Here is a 21,846-nt window from a genome sequence, read left to right on the forward strand (position 1 = left end):
TGCACTCCAGTCTGGGCCAAAGAGTGAGATGCTGTCTCGGAAAAAAAAAAAAAAGGGACTCCAGAGAGCTCTGTCATTCTCATTCCACCACGTGAGGATACAATGAGAACTTGGCAGTCTGCAACCTGGAAGAGACCACCTCACCAGGACCTGAGCATGGAGGTTCCCTGATTTTGGACTTCACAGCCTCCAGAATGGTGGGAAATACATGTCTGCTGTTTGTAAGCCACCAGCATATGGTCTTTTGTTACAGCAACCCAAGCTGACTAAGATCCCTCCTCTCTCTAGCCTTCCAAGACCATCTATGTAGGTAGGGCCTTTTGTCTGGGCCATACAGTTCACATTCAGTTTGTTTGGTGAGGAATTATTTCCCCACATTATAAGTGGGTTGAGGTCTCATTTATCTAGTGAAGCTTCAAATTCCATAAAGATACGAACACTCCCTTGGCCTCGCTCCATGATGCTCAGCAAACATTAGTGGAATAACTATATGGCTGCATCCCCTCTTCTTGAAAAACAGGTCGTTTACAATGGTGCTAAATTCAGGAGGTAGATAAAGACACCTAGTGTGAAGTTGCCCTCCTATCCGTGTTTCTAAGCTACCAGATTGTTCTCCCTGGAGGCAACTAATGTTAACAGTTTATTGTGTATGTGTATCCTTCTAGAGATATTTTATGCATCTGCAAGCAAATACATATAACTATTCTTTTTCCTCTTGTTACGTATGTAGTAGCCTGCTATACAGACTGTTTTTCTTTTTTTTTTTTTTTTGCTTAAGACTCTTGGTGTGGTGATTTTATAGATATGTCTGCCAAATTCTTTGATACTTGTCCTCTCAAGAGGTGCAGCTAAACTCCATTTCCTTTGATTGTGGGCTGGAATTAGTGATGTGCTTCTAGCAGATAGAATACAGAGGACTTGATGGGCTGACACTTCTGAGATTAGGTTACAAACAAACTGCATCTTCCGTCTTGGGTATGTTCTTTCTTTCTCTCCATCTATCTCATGAATCACTTATCTGGGAAGCCAGCTGCCATGTCCTCAGGACACTCAGGCAGCCTGGGGAGGGGCCCAGCTAGCAAGGGACTGAGGGTCCCACAGCTGAGAGTGTAGAAGCCAATCTTCTGAGACCTGCCAACAGTGACATAAGCAGACTCGGAAGCAGACCTGAGTCCTCCCCAACAGGCCTTGAGAGGGCTGCAGTCCCTGCCCACAGCTTGATGCCAACTTCTTGGGAGGTCCTGCACCAGAACCACCCAATTATGCTGCTCCCCAATCCCTGCCCTCTGGAAACTGTGAGGTAATGTTTGTTGTTTAAGCCAACATATTTGTTATGCAGCAACAGATAATGTACATGGAGATCCTTCTTCCTGAGTGCCTAGTGTACCTACTCCTTTTTACAGCTACTTTGTATGCTGTTCACTGGACACAGCACTATTTATTTTAACCAATCCCCTACTAATGAACATTTAGACTACTTCTAAGCTTGTGCTCTTCAAACCATGCTGCAATGGAAAACTTTATGAAAATTTCTCACTCTGTTGCCCAGGCTGGAGTGCGGTGGCGTAGTCTAGGTTCACTGCAGCCTGTGCCACCTAACTGGGCTCAAGAAATCCTCCCACCTCAGCCTCCTGAGTAGCTGGGACTACAGGCACATGCCACCACATTTGGCTGATTTTTAAATTTTTTGTAGAGGTGAGGTTTCCTTATGTTGCTCAGGCTGGTCTCAAACTCATGGACTCAAGTGATCCTCCTGTCTCAGCCTCCCAAAGTACTGGGATTATAGGCATGGAAAACTTTATAAATACATCATTTCACCTGTCTGTGAGTACATCTGTAGAATAAATTCTTAAATAGAAAAGTCATGGCAAAAGTTTTGTTTTTAAAAAAACAAAGTCTTTCCAAATTCTTCCTCTCTCTGTTTTCTTTTTTTTTTTTTTAGACAGAGTTTTCCTTTGTCACCCAGGCTGGAGTGCAGTGGCTTACTGCAACCTCTGCCTCCTGGGTTCAAGCAATTCTCCTGCCTCAGCCTCCTGAGTAGGTGGGATTACAAGTACCTGGATAATTTTTATATTTTTAGTAGAGATGGGATTTTGCCATGTTGGCCAGGCTGGTCTCAAACTCCTAACCTCAAGCTATCCACCCACCTCAGACTCCCAAAGTGCTGCAATTACAGGCATGAGCCACTGTGCCTGGTCCAAACTCTCTTGTATAGAGGTTATACCAATTTATACTTCCATCAGTAACAGATGAGAGGCTGGTTTGTCTTCACCCTCACCATCTTCCTTAACCCCTCTGGAATAGGTTACATCATAAAGATTCAGTATGTTTAAGGATTAAATTACATCTCCTGCATCTCCACAGCAAATGATTCAAAATGTCCTTGATTTATTTAGGATCCCAGAGAGGTTTTCTGACCTTACCCAGCAGATACACAGGCTCTGTCGTGGATATAACAGCCATCAAAGCAGCGATGGGTGGTGGCAGCAGCAGCAGCACTCATATGTTGAAAAATCAAAATCAAACCAGGCCAAGCCTGGTCTTTTCGGTTCCTGCTCACAGTAAGAAGGGAAAGGCCCAGGGGCCTGAAAATCCTCTGCTGTGGAGATGCAAAGGGAGATCTGTAGTTTGCAGGTGTCTGGTGACCTTCTAGTCCTGCAGGCAACATGGGGCAGGACGCTGCTGGAAGCTTGTGAACCTGGCCAGGTGGCTGGGCCTTCAAAGGCTTCCCCCACAGCATCTCTTTCTGTGCCTAGCAGAGCCCAGGGCTCACACAGCGGGAGGTACTGCATCCTGGCTGCAGGAAAGTGCCTGTGAAGCCAGCTTGGAGCTGATAGAAGCAGCGAGGTGTCGGCGTCAACTCTTACCTGCAGGTTTCTGGTTCTGACTTTTGGCCATTCGGTGGGGCAGTCTTCTCCTAGGAGTGCACAGATCTGCCTCTCCTTGGTTCAGGAGAGTGCAAGAGGGAAAAAAAAAAAGAAAAAGCAGCAAGGGTTCTAGTAATGGGACTTGCTTCCCAAAATTTGGAGAAGAACACTTCAGGGATACAGGGTTTCCCAGAAAGCAGGAATTCTGTGCCCTCTTCATGTAAAACTTCAATGGCTTTTAGTAAGAGGCTCCTTCATGCACGTACACACGCATTCACTCACTCACTCACTCACTCACTCACTCAACTCCATATTTACTGAGCACCTGCTTTAAGCAATGCATGTTTTAGGTATGAATTTCCAGGTCTTTCAGAATCTGTTTCTACCCAGATCTTGGGATGCTTGCCCATTGCTAGCCCATTGCTAGATGCCAAGTTCAAGCCCCTATGCACTTCCCTTTGTCAAAAAACCCCATCTCACTCTACCCCAATCTCCATTGCTTACAGAACATGTCCCAGCTCCTGGATCTGGCTACAGGATCCTGAATGTTCTAGCCCACATTTCCCACGTCAGCTTCCTGTCTTGCCAGTTCTTGCCTCAGACTCTGCAATCTAGCCTCAGTGAAACTATTTCCACTTGTTCATTCACATATTCAGTCATTTATTTCTTCATTTTTATTGTGTACAATATGCTAGGCACTGTGTTAAGTGCTCTGGCTATACCTGTGAAAAAAGGTGGCAGGACCGTACCTGCAGAGACTTAACTTCCAGAGACAATAAGTGAGCAAATAATTAACCATTGCAAGTTGTGATGTGTCTTGAAGGAAATAAACTGGGTGATGTGATAGAGAAGAGTGGATTAAGCCTGGCCAGGAAACATCTTTCCAAAAGAGGCGACAGAGAAGGAGGTAGCTGTGCTAAGATCTTGGGGAACTACCTCCTGAGCAGAGGGACAGTTAGGGCAAAGGCCAAGGCCTTGCTCTGTCAACCTCAGGCCTTTGTTCATTGCTGCTGTTTTTCTTTGGAACCTTCCCAAGCCCAATCTTCCTGATTCTGGTGGATGTCTCTTCCTCCAGGAAGCCTTCCCGGATCACTGCACACTGAGGGAGTGCCTCTGCTCTTGCTCCACTTGTCTGCCATGGTTCTTCATTCACCCTCTGTGCTGTAGGGTGCACCCAAGGCACCCAGCCATTGACTTGGGAAACTCAGCCCTAGCCAGATCCATGTCTGCTTTGTTTGCTAATGCAGCCTGTTGTAGGTTGAATTGGGTCCCCCAAACCAATATGTTGAGGCTGTAACCCCTGATACCTGTGAATGTGGTCTTATTTGGAAATGAGGTCTTTACTGATGTTATCAAGTTAAGATGGGGTCATACTGGATTAGGGTGGGCCCTAAGTCCAGTGACTGCTGTCCTGATAAGGAAAGAGAGATTTGGAGACAGAGACAGCCACTGGGAAGAAGGCCATGGGAACATGGAGGCAGAGATTGGGGTGATGTAGCTGCAGGCCAAGAGCGCCGAGGACTGCTGGGGGCATTAGAGGCTTGGAGAGGCGAGGGCGGATTCTTTCTCTAGAGGACCGATTCTAAGAAGGGTTCTGAGAGGGGGCATGGCCCTACCAACACCTACCAACACCTTGATTTCAGACTTCTAGGCTCCAGAACTGGGAGAGAATAAGATTCTGCCGTTGTAAGCTAACCAGCATGTGGCACATTATTTCAGCAGCCACAGGAAACTCACACAGAGCCCCAGGCCCTGGGGGGCAAGGGCATCCTTGTCCAGCGTTGGGCTGAATGAATGAACCCCATCAACTGCCTCCTCCTCTTTTTTTTTTTTTGAGACAGGGTCTCATTCTGTCACCCAGGCTGGAGTGCAGAGGCGTGATCATGGCTTACTACAGCCTCCATCTCCCAGGTTCAAGCTATTCTCCTGCCTCAGCCTCCCGAGTAGCTGTGATTACAAGGTGCCCACCACTAGGCCCAGCTAATTTTTGTATTTTTAGTAGAGACAGGTTTCACCATGTTGGCCAGGCTGGTCTTAAACTCCTGACCTTAAGTGGTCTGCCCACCTCTGCCTCCCAAAGTGCTGGAATTACAGGCGTGAGCCAGCATGCCTGGCCCTTCCTTTTGTGCCCAGCGTGTGGCCTTGAAGTCTCCTGTGTCCAGCCAGGGATGTCTCCTTGCAGAGCACAGCCTGCCAGGCAGGAAGGGGGCCACCCTCCTCCCTTGTGTTTGCATGTGGAAAATTCTTCTTGGCATTTCTTGGGAGAAATTTATATTTTTTGAATCCTGAATCCTGAGAAAAATCAGTTGAGAAGTCAGGAAAATGGGAAAAAGTATTATAAGTCTCTTGTGGGAATTAAAGCTTGTAATCAACATGCAGACCTTACAGTTTTGAAGGAAGGCACTGACGCTGAGTTGAAAGCAGAGTCAAGGGTTAATATCGACATTTCTGAGAGCCAGGTCAGAAGAAGGTAGAGAGGTGGCTGTGACCTAATCCATCAGTCTCTCATAATCTCGTGGCTGAGTTAACGTGCGTGTCTATGGCCCTGTCTGCTGCACGTGGTGCATCCTTCAAGCAATTAAAATACATATAACTAAATTTATGTTCAAAGTGTACTTGATACAGAACTGTTGAATGGTGTTCTAAGAAGTAACAGGTTTTGGAAGCAAAATAAGTCCTTAATGTGGCCATTTGACACATGATTCTGTGTGATGTTGTTCCTCCTTGTTAGGAGATCTGACTGTTACGTGGTTCAACTGCCATCCAATAATGTTCTCTGGTGTTACCTGGTGTTTGAATATTTTCTATAGGTTATGGTCCTTTGTAAGCAGAACTAAGCTGAATATTTCTTGTTTATTAAACATCTTCCATAATAAATATAATAATAAAGACTATGAAGAATGTTGGAAGTATTTAAAAAATAACAAGATTTTGGACATTTCCATTTATTGGTTCTGAATCTGGAAGATTAATTAATATCTGTCGGGAATTTGGAAACACATAGTTCCAGCTTATAAATAGTTGCTGTACCTCATGTAAGCATTAGCTCAGTCTCAAACCCTCCAAAAGCTTTCTTTCAGCTGAAAGTGGGACTAGAGAGGGGCTGATTTCATCTGCCTAAGTGGAAATCCAGTTCTGATCTCAGCAGCCGTGTGACCTTGGACAAGTTGGACCACCTCTGGGAACTGTTTCCTTACCCCTGCTCCTGTGCCCTGCATGCCTGGGCTGGGTGATCTCATGGGGGTCTTCCAGTCCCTGCAATCTATCATTTAGTAGCGCTGCTCCAGGCTACATCTCTGAGTGAAAATGCTCTGTAACCTACTTCTAATCCTGTTGGGTGTTGGGGAGGTTTTCTTGTGTCCAGTGAGTGGCAGTGAGGACTGACTTGTCGCTCATTGCTATGCACATTCCTCCTATACGTGATTTTGTTTAATCCTCATCATGACTCAAAGGGGAACTTTATTGTTGTATATTACAGATGAGAAAGCTGAGGTTCAGAGAGGCATGTGTTGTGCCCCAAGGTCACAGATCAAAGGGAAGGAGGATGGGGGTGTTCCTATGAAAGGACCTCTGGGCTTGCGTGGACACTGGCACACCCGCAGCTTCCTCTTTCTTTCTGCTTGTTTGTATTTCTGGCCAGCTGCACACAGAGGCAGGCTCCTGGGGAGGGCTTTATGGATTCAGGTGGAAAGTGACAGCATGTGGGCAACGTTGACTGTTCAGACACTGCCAAACCTTGGTTTCAGTGTGGAGGGGAGAAGAAAAAATTGGTGTAGATTAAAGTATGGCTTGGAGGCTGGGTGTGATGACTCACATCTGTAATCCCTGCACTTTGGGAGGCTGAGATGGGTGGATCACTTGAGCCCAGGAATTTGAGACCAGCCTGGGCAACATAGCAAGACCTCGTCATTACAAAAAAATAAAAATAAATGAGCTGGGCATGGTGATGCATGCATGTAGTCCTAGCTACTCAGGAGGCTGAGGCAGGAGGATCGTTGGAGCCTGGAAGTTGGAGGCTTCAGTGAGCTGTGACTGTGCCACTGCACTCCAGCCTGGGTGACAGAGTGAGACCTTGTCTCTAAAGTAATTAAATAAGGGCCGGGTGTGGTGGTTCATGCCTGTAATCCTAAAACTTTGGGAGGCTGAGATGGGCAGATTGCCTGAGCTCAGGAATTAGATACTAGCCTGGGCAACATGGTGAAACCCCATCTCTACCAAAATACAAAAATTAGCCAGGTGTGGTGGTGCACACCTGTAATCCCAGATATTCCGGAAGCTGAGGCAGGAGAATTGCTTGAACCTGGGAGGCAGAGGTTGCAGTGAGCCAAGATTGCATCAGATGCACTCCAGCCTGGGTGACAGAGTGAGACTCCATCTCAAAATAAATAAATAAATAATAAATAAGTAGTTAAGTAAAAGTATGAGTTGTAGGGGTGGATGGCGATGTTGACTGTGGTGTCTTTTTCTCACTCCATACAGGTAGGACCTCCTGTGCTTTGGGTGGTTTTTTCAGGTTGGGTTAAAGAGGGGGCTAAATTGCAATCCCCCCAACCCACCATGGGCCCAGTGGTGTGAGCAGGAGGGACAGGTGAACGTGCGATCCCCTGGCGATGGTGGGTGCGGCTGGAAGGCACTGGTAGGATGGAAGGAATCTCCTCTCCCACCCTTTGTGCCTCTGTGTCCCCTTCCTGTAAATTGGGTAAGGGGTGGCTCTGGACTGTGGGGAATGGCAGTTCTCTTCTACTTCATATTTCCTGGTTATGTGATCAAAATAAAACTGTATTCATGCTCCTGCTTTAAAAAAGTCCTTACTGCCACCATTTTAAAGCTGTAGAACAGATGGCCATGATATTTACATTACAAATGGATCCTTCATTTGGCCAGAGAATCAATGTAGGTGTATTTGAGGGAGTGAGTTCTTTCTGTTAGGGACAGAATTGTATCCCCCACCCCAATTTCATATGTGGAGTTCTAACCCCCAGTGTGACTGTATTGGGAGATAGGATTTTTAGGAGGTAAAGTTAAATGGGGTCCTGAGGGTGGGTTCCTAATCCAATAGGATTGGTGGTCTTTATAAAAAGAGTAAGAGAGATTTCTCTTTCTCACCACATCCCCTGCACACACTGAGGAAAGGCCATGTGAGGACAAAATGAGAAGGCGCCTGTCTGCAACCTGAGGGGAGTGCCCTCAGTAGAGCCCGATCCTGCTAGCACCTTGATCTCGGACTTCCAGGCTCCAGAACTGTGAAGGAATACATGTCTGCTGTTCAAGCCACCTAGTGTGTGGTGTTCTGTTATGGCAGCCCAAGCCGACTAACACATCCTCCTTGTCCCAACAGCATGCCCATGTGCTTTGACTTAACAACTGCTAAAGTGAGGGAAAGGTGTGTGTGTGCAAAGGTGGGCATATGTGTGTGATTCCTCCAGAGGATGCCTGAAGACACAGCGTGTTTCCTTCACTGGAGTGGACCCACCCTTGTTGGTTGTGACTACTGTCCCTCCCCTCCTTCCTACTCTCATACTAACTTGAAAATATCTTCCTAAAACTGGGAACTTGTTTCCTCCTTGTGAGATACTTGGCTTTCTGTGTGTGTGTGGAGGGGTTGTATGTGTGTATGTGTGTGTATGTGTGTAGGAGGTTGTATGCGTGTATAAAAAAACATGGTCTGTTTATAAGACCATGTGCATGTATTTGTGTGGGCATGTGTGTGCATGTGTCTGTATGTGTATGCAAGGTGTGTGTGTGTTTTATGTGTGTGCATATGTGTGTAGGCATGTAGATATATATGCATGTGTGTATGTGTGTAGCCATGTGTGTGTATAGGAGTGTATGTGTATGTAGAGGTGTGTGTGTATGTGTGTGTATAGGGTATGTGTGTGTATAGGGTATGTGTGTGTATTTGTGGGTAAGAGTGTGTGTGTAGGGTTGTATATATGTGTGTATGGGTGTGTGTATTTATGTGTGTGTAGGGTTTGTGTGTGTGTGTATAGGGTATGTGTGAGTATTCGTGGGTAAGAGTGTGTATGTGTATTTGTGGGTAAGAGTTTGTGTGTGTAGGGTTGTATGTGTGTGTGTAGGGTTGTGTGGGTGTTTGTGTGTGTGGGAGCACATGTGCATGCATTTGTGTGTATGTATGTGTAAGGGTGTGTGTGTATGTCTACATTCTGTTTCTCTAGACAAACACTTGGAGAAAAGGCATCAGAGAAGGACTAAGAGATGCTCTCCCTGAGGGTAAAAGACCCTCTCCTCTGTGGGGTAAGAGCCTCGCCATAGAGAAGTCCCCATCCGAGTCCTTGGGTGTTTTGGTTTTTGGCCCTTCCACCTCTGTTCCCCCTACTCCTAAATGGACAGGCAATGGAGCAGTCCAGCTTTATCTTCTGTCTCCTAGCAACCGTCCTTGGAAGGTGGAAGGCACATGGCAAGGTCTAGAGATTGAGGTAGGGCAGGTGGCAGGCAGGGAGGCAAGGGTCCTGGGGTGCTCCTCCTGGAAGCCCATGTCCTTGGGGCTAGGAGATGCTTTCTCTTCTGTGTAGCAGTGAGGGTGGGGGGCAGCTGTCATTATTTAACGGTATAATTTGTGTTGACAGAATGGACAGGAATGTTTCATCAAGCAATTACACAAAGGAGTCTGACTTGTTCCCAAACACAAAGGCGACAGACAGCATAAATTAATGGCGTATGTGCTAGTGCACTAAGTGTTTGCTACCACACTTGCTGAAAGGGGGAGAAAGAGACATTGCCTTCTCCTTCTGAGACGAGAATTGCTTGCTTGGGAAAGAAAAGGCAGAAAGAGTTATTTCCTGGCAAAATGAGCACAATTCAAGCATCAAGCATCCTCTCCCTCTGCCATTCATCCCAATAAGAATCCCTTGGGGTCCTGGCCTTGTCTCTCCCACAATTGGTACACACTTACTTCAGCCATCCTCAGTGAGAGCTGGGTTTGGACAAGACATGCTCTGCCTCCCTTCCACCTTTGATGTTCATCTTAACTAGATGTCACCTGGATGAAGATCAAAGGTAGCCTTGGAGGAAAAACAATGTCACAAAAGGCTTTTCTCCTCCCTGAGAGTGAGAGGAGCAGGTCGAGCTTGGAGAGAGGCTGTCTCCTCGCCTTCTTTGTTAAAGTGATAAGAAGAGCCCTTTCTCCCTCTGTGTCCTTTTTTTCTCTTTGCTCTGTGTTGCTCTCCTTCCCTTCTCTTCCCTTCCATAACTTTCTCTTCCCTTTTTAAAAGAAGGGTCTAGTGGGCGAGTTTTAGTGACACATGTAGGGTCACAAGCCTCAGCAGCTACAAATAGAAGACATAGTGTTGCAGGGTCAAAGGAACGCTGTTGAGACTCAGTAGCCAGGGTTTCCATTCTGGCCTTGCCACTAGATAGCCCCATGATCCTGGGGGTCTGGGCCTCAGTTTACTTACGTGTAAGGCTCAGGGGTTGTACTAGATGCTCTTGTGAACTCCCTGCATCTCCAACAGTCCAGGACTCCCTAGCCATTCTACTCAGGTCTCAAGACATGGTGCCCCTTGGCCTCCTTAAGTCACAGCCTGCTATCACCATCACAGCAGCATGAGTGGGGCAAGTTGAAGGGACGGAGCTGACTACACCCTTCAGCCTTCCCCCTGCTGACTCTTGGAAAGCACTGAGCAGCACAGTACTAAACTACAGGACTTCTTCTTCTTTTCATTCCACCATCTCTATATATTTCTCCCAAATGAAATTAAAAACATATTATTGAATTATTAAAGTACACATACATGTTGTAAAAAGAAGACATTCCAAGTGAAGTTCCCCTGATAACCACTTTCCACATGGTGTACGTGCTCCCAGGCTTTTAAAAAACACACTTATAATGATGTAAATATATGTTTGGATTTGTGAGATTTTGATTTGTTCTTTGAGGTTCTGATTTATGGACTGCTGACATGTTGACCACTGGAGCTGTCACAGCAAAAGAAGAGAAGGAACCAGCTTCTTTTGAGGGCAGTGAGATGTGTTTGTCCCCAGCTGTGAGCTGGGTCCCGTGTTTTGGGCACCAGGAGCCCTATGCTCTCTCCTTATGCAAGTTGTATGTAAATTGCATCCTGCAGGAACTTGAGGCTTCTAGATTTATTTCCACAAAACAATGACACAAGGCTAAGAATCTTCACAAAGCATGCTTAAAACCAATTTGTTGTTAGAACAATGGACACACTTTCTAGGGATTGCTGTTTCTTTCTCTCTTTCTTTTTAAGAAACTTAAACATTACAATGTATATGCCCTTTATTGTGAAGAAATTAGAAAACAAATGAGTCTGTAGAAAAGAAATCACTGTATTCCTTTATTTAGAAATATATTTAGTTTTTTTTTTTTTTAAATCAAAGAACATCTAAAGTTTTCCTGCACACATATTTAAAGAGCCTTTTCAGTTGACTTGATGCTTGCAGTTTAGAGATAGCTTGAGGTGACTTGTTGTCTGTCCTACCTCCCAGGACCTGGACCTTGAAGCCATATTTATTCAGCCAGACTCTTGGGACATGGAGATGAATGTAACTGGGTTTTTGCTCTGTAAGTTCTCCTAGCATGTTAGGAGAATGGTCCTAGAAACAAACAAACAAATAAAAAACTATAGTCTAGCATGGAGCATGCTAAAATTTGGAAATCTACTAAGTATCATGAAACAGAGAGGAAGAGGTCATTAACTGAATAGATGTGAATCTGGTAAATTTCAAGGCCATTGAGGTAATTTAGAACATCTTCCTGCTTAGACTTTAATCCCAGATACAAGTAGTTTGTTTCTACTGTGAGAGATCTCCAAGGTGCTTTCTCGTGGATTTGTGGCAAGGGGCCTCCAACTTCTACTTTCAGCATCACAAGGCAGAGATGTAGGAGGTAACACTTTATTTCCTCTCTGCAGAAGCCTTGTTTTGCTTGCCTCCATCTCTTAAGTCTACAGCCTTCCATATGCTTGGGTGGGAGCCCGTGGGTCTTGCTACTCTGGGGCAGCAACATTAGCTTCACTTTTAGTGCGTGCCAGTCTAAAATCTTGGTAATTCTACCAGGCTGAGATAACTCTGGTGATACACAGATTTATTTCATGTAAGCCCTTAGAAATCTTTGTGTGGGACCAGCCCTATGTCAACTCTCTCTCATTCTGGAGGAGGGGTGTGGGGTGCTTGGCGACATCTTCATACAGTTACAGAAAAGTGCATTTGATGTAAACTTTGAAACAGTGAAGTGATATGTGCTGACTTGGATTGAATTAACTGGAAACAGGCCCTGAGACAGAGAATTGCATTCAGAAGGCTTCTTGTGGACTGCTCTCAGGAAATGTACCTGTAGGAAAGTGAGGAAGACTGGATTGGGCAGTGAGAGAAACCAGTTGATAATGCTGTTGCAATTGAGATCTCAGCTGATCCTGTAAAGAGCTTTGGATCTGGGATGAACTATCAGAGTTGTCCCAAACTGAGGCAAGGGCATGATGGCTTGAGCTCATAGTCACTGGCTATAAGCTACCTTCTGGGAGGCTGAGTAATCCTGGACAAACTGGTTCCCTGAAACCAAGTGCAATTCCCAGTGAGGAATGCAGCTATGAGCTGTCAGCAGCAAGATCCCCATCAGCAGGGTGATGAATGACAGGAGGAAAGGGAATCAGAGCAGACAACAACAGTATCCACTACAGTCTGTTTTTTGTTTCTCTGACCCACTGACATCTTAAGTTTTCCTCACCTGGGGACAAGTCCTTTAGGATTAAAGTTGGTCTCACTTTCTAGGGAATTTACAGGCAAATAATTAAAGGGACAAACCATAGCTCTTTCTGTACAATTGATCTTGAAGCCATAACTGACACTTACCTTCCCCCCACTCCATCACCCATTCTAGATACCCTCACCTTCAGCTGACCATTTTACTAGTCTAGGCAGTTTGCTTCGTGAGGTGGACTGGATCCTCAACCCTGAGGTATGTTAGCCTCTGTTAGAATGCTCTTTTCAGGACATGGGTGCTGTATCTGCCAATGTACTATTAAAACAGGGCATGTGAAGCCATAAAACAAAATGCGTTCATGTCCTTTGCAGGGACATGGATGAAGCGGGAAGCCATTATCCTCAGCAAACTAACACAGGAACAGAAAACCAAACACTGCATATTCTCACTCATAAGTGGGAGTTGAACAATGAGAACACATGGACACAGGGAGGGGAACATCACACACCGGGGCCTGTCAGGGGGTGGGGGGGGGCAAGGGGAGGGAGAGCATTAGGACAAATAACTAATGCACAGGGCTTAAACCTAGATGACGGGTTGATAGGTGCAGCAAACCACCATGGCACATGTATACCTATATAACAAACCTGCACATTCTGCACATATGTCCTAGAACTTAAAGTAAAATTAAAAATTTAAAAATAATAAAAGTATGAAAATTGAAAGAAACAAAACAAAACTAGGGCACATGAACACCAATAGATGCCTCAGTGGGTCAACTGAGTGCTGAGCATATTCCTCCCCATTGTCATTATCTAACAGCAGCCCGATCTCCTGTCATGATTGTCGCTTTTCCATGCCTGTTGGTCTTCTGGTATGAGGAATTCAGAGGGCCTGGTTGGCAGTTGCAGCTTAAAATGTAATGGACTTTTATGGAGCACACATGTACAAGTGCTCCCCTCTCTGAGAACAAGGATCTGTAGAGCCCACAGAGCCTAAGATTATAGGATTGGGAGCATAAATTCTCCAAGTGGTTAAGGGTTGTTGGTAAGTGGGGCCACTCCCACATTCACCCTTTAGTTTCCTGACTCATGTATTCTATGCACAGGGGACACAGTGCCATATAATAGGCATTAATTTAGAATCTATACGGCACTCAGAGATGTTGTCATTTTCAAGTTGACATCTCCATTGTTTCTTTAAGAGGCCATTCCACTCCCCTATCAGGCTGGTGACTCCTAAAGGTGCAGTAGATGACAGAACCCGTGGGTCCCATGGTCAAATACCCACTGCCATTGCTGTACTTTTTTTTTTTTTTTGCCATTAGGTGGGTTGCTTGGCCTTAGGCAAAGTTGATTAGGATTTTATGTCAGCTGATGAAGTCCTCGTCAAGTCCTCAAATAGTTGTATTGGCCAAAGCCCTAGGAGTAGGGAAGTCAAGACCATATAGAATATATGTGTTTATATTAATAAGATGGAATCATTGCTCCTTCTAGGGTGAAAGGAGTTTAGAGTAGTCAACTTGCCACCATGTGCCTGGTTCATCTCTTCAAGGGATGGTGTCAAAGATGGGCGCGGTCTTAGTTTCTGTTGCTGGCAAGTTGAATATTCAGCAGCAGCAGCAGCAGCCAGATCAGCCTCAGTTGAGTGGAAACACATTCTACTGGGCCCATGAATAGTTTCCAACACTTCTACCATGGCTACTCCACTCACATGTCCATTGTGTCAGCACTAGGTTGGCCCATTACAAATACTTGCTGATGTCAAATGACCGAGTCATTCTGCCCACTTGCTTGGTTTAGTGTCTCTTACATTGTGGATACATAATGTCTCTTACACCAAATCAAATGGCCATTTGGTGGCCATTACATGCCATACTAAAATCTTCCCTCTTTATATCCATTCTCATAGGTCCATCTAAGTGAGTCTTTCTAAGACCTCATCCCCAATCTTCTAATCTTTCTTCTTTCAGGACCCTGGTCCAGCTGGAAAGTCTATTTAAAAATGCCCTAAGTCTACAGATATATTTACTTTGGGCTACTTCTCTTTTCACAAAGTGGAGGGCCTGATGCATCACAAAAAAACCCTGCCAATTTAGATAATTTCTCCTCATTGCTTTCTTCAGGGCCACTTTTGAATAGAGCTATACAGCAATGAGTCTATATGTACTCACACTGATGTGCCAAGTTGATCCATCCATGTACCAAGCTTACACTTTTTCCTCTTCCATTAGCTGGGTGTAAGGGAGAAACAGGTGCGTGTTGTGGAAGGAGGTATGAATGCAACCATAGAAGGTGATGTGGGGGTTGAGACCACCTATTCAGACAGCTTAATTGTGATCTCTGGCCCTACTCCTGCTCAGTCCCAGATACACTTCCAGCTTACACAGATTGATGCTCGGTCAGCCTGACTGTCTCAGTGGGTATGACCGAACCCAGCTTATGATGGGCAGCTCTGGCTGCATGGCCACTGGAAGCCATGCTCAGATGGCCTATGTTTACTAAGCCCCAGTGGCAAACAAGGTTCTGCCCCTCGAATGGAATATAGTCCTGTCATATATGGCATGGCCTTGCTCCAAAACCCTAAGGGTTTACACTGATCTCTTATTGGGGCTTGCCATCAACTCTAATTGATGTCTTTTGCAAACACAGAAACGTCTCATACCATAAGGTCTGCCAAGTTGTATGGCCAAGTGACAAGTTCGCTTTTGCATAGCCCTTTTTATGCCCACTTACAGCTGGCAGACTTTCATGTCACCTGGTAACTGGGTAAGAGCAGTTTTTCCAAATGTGGAGTATGCTGCCTCCAGCACCCAAAGGGGCCTCCCAAGAATTGTGTTCCTTTCTCAGTGGTGGGAGTTATGAAATGCAATAATTTGTCATTTATGTGGGGGAATGCTTTGCTATGCCCAGATCACTGGATCCTAAAACACTTCTCTGTTATGGCAGGTCCCTGAATCTTCATAGAGTTAATCTACACCTCTGGAGTATATGTGCCTTATCAAGGCCTCCAAAATACCTACTGCTTCTTATCTGGTCTAATTAGCATGATGTCACCAATATGGTAAACAATGTGATAATCTGTGGAATGTGCAGATGGTGTATGCCTCTTTGTTTTATATTATGACAGAGAGAAGGTGAATTAAACAAGCCCTGGGGCATAAATGTATATTGTTAACTTGTCCCAAGTGAATGCATACTGCTTTTGATCCTCCTTGAGAAGGGATGGAAAAGAATGCACTCGCTAGGTTAATGTCTGCATATCATGTGTTGGCGTGTTAATCTGCTCTAAAAAAGGTACCACATCTAGCAAAGTAGGCACAATTGGGGGCTGCTGTTTGGTTAAATTGGCAGTAGTCCACTCTCATCCACCATGAACTATCTGGCTTTTGGATGCTAGCATTCCCATTGCGATCACGGAGTCCAATATTGTAACAGCATCGCCTACTGCCAGCTCTAGCTGAAAGAAGACAGACACCACTGAGCACATGAATGATGTTGGTGTTCCTCTCACCAACACATTCTTTATCACTTTGGGAAATAAAATGTCCTCTTAGTCTTCATAGAACATAGTCAGAAAGTGGGTTTTTTGCCTGTATCCACTCTGTTCCACCCATTTTTCTGAGCTCTTTGAGCCCTTCTTCCACCATTTGCCAGGGAAGTGCTGGTACATCCATTTAGTTTGGGCCATTACTGGTTCCAAACTTACAAGATTCAACCTGGCAATTTAGTAGCATCTTCTTCCAGGATCCTTGCCAGGGTGTTCAATTTCATATAATGGGGAAATTTTAATACATTTTCATATTAATATAACCCCCTTTATCCAACTGTGTTCCATCCCCTTGATTCATTGCCCTCAGAATCCAGCCTAATGCACACACTCCCATCTCTTCTTGGTACATATCAGCCAGAACCTGCACCCCTTTGGTGTATAGTCCCTCTTTTCCACATAGTCCCTCCTTCTCTGGCCTTGTTGGTCTTGTTGATTTGACTTTTCCTATTGGTCTGATTGACGGAAAGAAAGATTGGCATAGGAATCCCCAGGGCGCCAGTTCAGTCTTGCAAGGCAGCTGACTCATTTGCCATCATTGTATGATACTCAGGCAAGGAAGTGGGGGCACTATCCTCTATCAAGAGGAATAGGTACTTCTGCAGGCCAGCAGGTTTGGGGGAAGATGGGAGTTCAAAATTCTCAACTACATCATTACCCAGGTAATCACATCCCAAGTGTCAGAGTCCTACTCCTTTTCTGTTATGGCCTTGACCTTGGCATAGGAGACCTCTCAGCTGAGAATTCAGTCTTCCCTGAAGTTCTGTTGCTGTTACACGATTAATTACTGAATCCGATTTTTTGTGCGGATGACCCTCTGTTATAGTTTTGTTTTTTTTTTTTTTTAATGCTGCAAAGGAAATCACCTGGCTTTCACATTTTGCCTTGAATTATCAACTGATTATCATGAGTTTGATACTATCTCTCTTCAGCGAGTGAATCTGTAGCACTCAACAACGGCCACCAATTCCATGGTCTTTCTAGTTACTATTTCCCTCATGCCTCTAAGGTGCCAGAGATATTACTCCAGCCAGTGCATCACCTTTTACTGGTGTTGTAATACCTTTAAGCTAGGTAGACATTTTGCAGTTGCACTGCTAAAGCACACCAGACACTATCCATACTATACTGACCACCAGGATGGAGTCCTCATTGCCAACTGGCCAGGGAATAATTCACCTCCAAAAGCATATTTGATAGCCCACTTTCTAGGTCCAATCCTGGTATTAATGGGCTCAGACTGGGTTCGCTGGAAGCAGACTATGAAATGGAGAATTTCACTCACGGTTTATTAGGGAGTGCTCTTGGGAAAAACACCTGTTCAAAAAAAATGAGGAAGGGAGGGTTGGGGAATGAGGAGGAAGAGAAGAAGGAGGAGGAGAAAGAAGAAAGCAGCAGTAGCAGAAATTTACTGACCTAAAAAATAGTTTCCACTGAGGATTCAGCCAGTTCTGTGGGGAGCTTTGAGCTAGGATGACCTTTCCGACCTTTCAGAGTTGTTCCCAGTAGAGGCAAAGTTGAAACTTTTTGGATTCCCGTATCAGTCCATCATTGGCCACAGGCTGTCTCTTTGGAGGGGTGTAACCTTGGGCAAGGGAATTCTTTGTGGCTTAGGGCATAGCACAGTCAGGGTCACAGCTGTGAATCCTCAGCAGTCAGTATTCTCAGCATCTGGGAACTGACAAATCAGCCCTGATGAGGGGATCTGAGGAGAGCACTAGAGTGCCTGCTACAGGTACCCTGTGCTCATGGTTCCCACTGAGCAACAAGAACTGGATTGAGAAAAAGTGGAGAACAGCCTGGCAACATAGACCTCATCTCTACTAAAATTAAAAAAAAAAATTAGCCAGGCATGGTGTCTTGCACCTGTAGTCCTAGCGACTTGGGAGGCTGAGGCAGGAGGATTGCTTGAGCCTGGGAGATCGAGGATGCAGTGAGCTGTGGTGATACCGCTGTACTCCAGCTGGGCGTGAGACCCTGTTTCCAAAAAAAAAAAAAAAGTAGAGGAGCAAAAATAGTACATTGGTAATGGCAACACCAATTTCACAGTAGCCTAGGATTATCAAATATTATTCTGTTTGATCTTAGACAAGCTATTCAGTAATTTTTGTGCCAAGTGTCTTTAACTGTAGAATAAAATTACTAACTAGATATGAACCTTGAAATGGTGCATAGCATATTGTAAATAAAAAAAATCATTGTTGTTGTTATTGATATCGGTGTTTTTCAGCAACAGAAAGTTATTTTCTAGCTCTATTTCCCTTCTCATGATCCTCTAACCTGGCCCTTGCCCGCCTTTCTCCTAAAATGAAACTTCTACTTCTATCTTGCTGGTTTCCTCACTTGTTCCCAAAAGATGCCATGCACGATGCTTGCACCATTTCCCTTCCTAGACTCTGTCCTCATTGGTCTCCCCTAAGGCTATCTAAATTTATGTGGTCCTCAAGGGAGTCGAAGGAGCAAGTGCTTTGGATTTAAAATTCTAGGTTTAAGTCTTAGATCCTCACCTTACTTAAGTTGCGCGACCATGGGTAAGCCATTGAACATGTCTCAGGGTCAATTTCCTCACCATTAAATATGGGACAATAGCAACTACTACACTAGCTTGTCACGAGGAGTAAATATGATAACTAGGTTAAACTCCCAGCACAGACCCTGGCATACTTTAGTTTGCTCAACAAGCATTAGCGATTGGATTCCTTCACAACCTTAATATGATCTAACCAGAGAGCCATTCAATGCACAATTATTGAAAGCCTGTGATGCACATGTACCTGCAAGGGATAGTAAGGTGCAGGAGTTACAGCTCCCCCAAGGATGATAACAGTTGCCTTGCAGCTTTCCCAACCTCCTCAGTGTGCAGGCCCCACCCCACCTCTCCCTCCTGGTATCTCCACTGCACAGACCCATGCTCCATCTGAACACCAATCTCTTAGGCATTGCTGTTTACATCTTCCTACATATCAGTTACGCCTCTCCATGTCAATTGTGAGCTGCTTGATGGGAGAGACTTCCATATTCTTCCCTGTCCCCATACAACAGTTAACACAGGCACATGCCCTGTGCTCTCTAAGTAATTGCTAAATAAATACATTTTAAAGGAATGCTTGTGATCATTGATCACAACTAGCAGTTTTCATTTTGCAGGCTGACACCTGTTGGAACCATAACATCAATTTTGCAGGCTGTGACATCAAAATGCCCCTAGTACGCATGAGTATTATTTGCTGAAACTTTCATTTTTGTTTTAAATGCCTGTCACAGGCTGGGTTGTGGTTTAAAAATAAGTTTCTTACTTTTGATCATGGTTTGAAAAAAGAAAAAAACAGTGACAGGATGCGTATGACAAGGCTCCTAGCTTGGATGCTGAGCCCTTTGTGGGCAGAATCAAAGACATTGGGCACCAAGACCTCCCAGCTGGAGAGGAAGCAACTGGTTTCAGAAAAGCTCTCCTGGGGTTGGGGCGGATTAGAAGACAGGCAGTCAAGAGAAGAAATGCTCAGGGGCCTGAGCACAGTCGCTCAAACTGCTTATTGTCTGGGCAACAAATAGGCACTGCAGGTGCACCTAAAAACCTCAAGTGTCTTTCCTTCAGAAAGACACAAAGCACTTAAGACCCTGCAATTGCTCAAGATTTTCCTCTAGGGATCCTTGTTTTCTCTAGAGCTTTAGATTGTAATAGAAACACCGTTGCCTTCATTCTTTTCTCACTTATTAAGCTGAAAAAGTAATCCGGAATCTTTAGCCTTTGGAGATTTGGCGATAATTTCTTGATGCAAAATTTGTATAGACAGCTTGACCATGATTGAAAGACCACATGAAAAAATCCTTGAAATTGAAATCCTTGAAACTGGAAATTCTAGGACTGGAAATTCTTATCACCTATAGATGCTTTGAGGTTGAATTCAAAGTGTCATTGACCCAGGCACTGTTGGGAGTAGGAAGCCTTTTTTCTTAGGGAATTTGAGCCTCAACCTCTGTCTGCACTTTGCAGCATCGGCTGTGATGGGGCTTGTCTTGGCTGTGATGGGACTTGTCTTCTGGTTCCATGTTCTGGACAAATGCTTCCACCTTTCTTTCTGGAACGCATGCCTAATGTCTGGCTGTCTGCTGTTTGTACTCTGAAAACTACTTTAATTGGGAAGGTAAAATACAGTCTCAAATGCCCTTTTTGTGCCTTGTGAAAGCCCTCTAAAGCTTAGCTTAACTCAAAGAGCGTAAATCAATAGCACCGGCCCATTTTCTAATCACAGGGAATTTAATAATGATCAGGAAAGCCATTGTCAGTCTGATCTGTGGGACTGTTAGGACTTTAACTCTTGGAAAACAGCTTCCTGTCAAACTTACATACTGTTATCATATAAAATGTCACTGAGAAGGGTATTAAAATCCCTCTTTGGAGAGAAAGCATTATAGGGGTTCTATCAAAACTACTCTGTATGCTGATGAGTTAGGTGCTAGGAGAGAGAGAGCTAAAAACAAGCTTGGAGGTGGAAAGGAGGGAATTGTTCTCTTTTTGCCACAGCACACCCAAATGGAGAAGGGGAGGCTTCTTGGTGTCTGGGTCTGTAATTCAAGAAGTCCCTTGAGACACCTCAGCCCAGGGGCTGGAAAGTTCACGTCTATCCCCTGAGGCCTAGGAAGCCTGTTGGGGCCCCTGAAGGGAAGGGTGAGAGGAGAGCAGCCATGTCGCTCCATGGCTCCTGGCAGAAGTGTGAGGCTCCTGGACTCTGGTGACTTAGCCCCATTTACCATTACAGAGACATATAATACAGGCATTTGCCTACTTAGATCCCAGCCATGTGAGTTTTGGAAGTGCTGCTGAGGTGAATTTCAACCCTGGTTACCATAATGCAGTTGGGCCTTTTGTGAGTTGAATGTGATGTTGTTGTTTTTAGGGATTAAATGTTCAGAGTGAACCACTGACTTGGGGTTAGATGGTTGGTCTTTAACAAAACCCTAAAGGAAAAGGGTGTGAACAGTTACATAACAAAAGATAAGAGGAACTACTTGAAAAACTGAGTTGGCCAGCATGGTGGCTTATGCCTCTAATCAGCACTTTGGGAGGCTAAGGTATAAAGAGCACTTGAGCCCAGGAGTTCGAGACAAGCCTGGGCAACATAGTGAGACCCCTCATCTGTATAAAAAAATGTTAAAAAATAGCTGGGTGTGGTGGCACGTGCCTGTATTCCCAGCTACTCACAAGGCTGAGGCGGGAGGATTGCTTGAGCCCAAGAGGTTAAGGGTTGGCCAACTCTCTGCACCTGGGTTCTTCCAGCAGCCAAAGACTTGTAGAGAAGAGAAATGAGTGCATGTGGGCTCCGGGGGGCACATTCCTCCGTTGTGTGCTCACATCAGACACTCTCCACGATCCCAGCCAGCTCCTGGGGCTGTGACCTCCTGGGGTCCAGAGTCTTTCCTGAGCCACTGCCATGAAGCCAAAATCCCCAGAGTGAAGCTGCCTGCACTGTGTCCTATGTCACCAGCCCTGGTTGCCCTACTTGACACCAATGGAGACCCCATCTCCATCTGACTTGTTTAAGGTCTTAAGTCTAAAACCTCAGCATCTTCACAACTCCACTTGCCTTATCCCTCCCCCACCAGACCCCCCCTCCCAGGACTGCTAATCTCTCCTGCTGGGATGCACGTGCTCCCACCCCACATTTTGCAGGTTTTAACCCCTTTGGCTCTTTCAGAAGGCCTTAACCTCCTTAAGAAACTTATAACACATGGAGAGCGAAAGCCCAACAC

The sequence above is a fragment of the Pan troglodytes genome, chromosome 7, assembly GCF_028858775.2.
Source record: "Pan troglodytes isolate AG18354 chromosome 7, NHGRI_mPanTro3-v2.0_pri, whole genome shotgun sequence".
Taxonomy (NCBI): Eukaryota; Metazoa; Chordata; class Mammalia; order Primates; family Hominidae; genus Pan; species Pan troglodytes.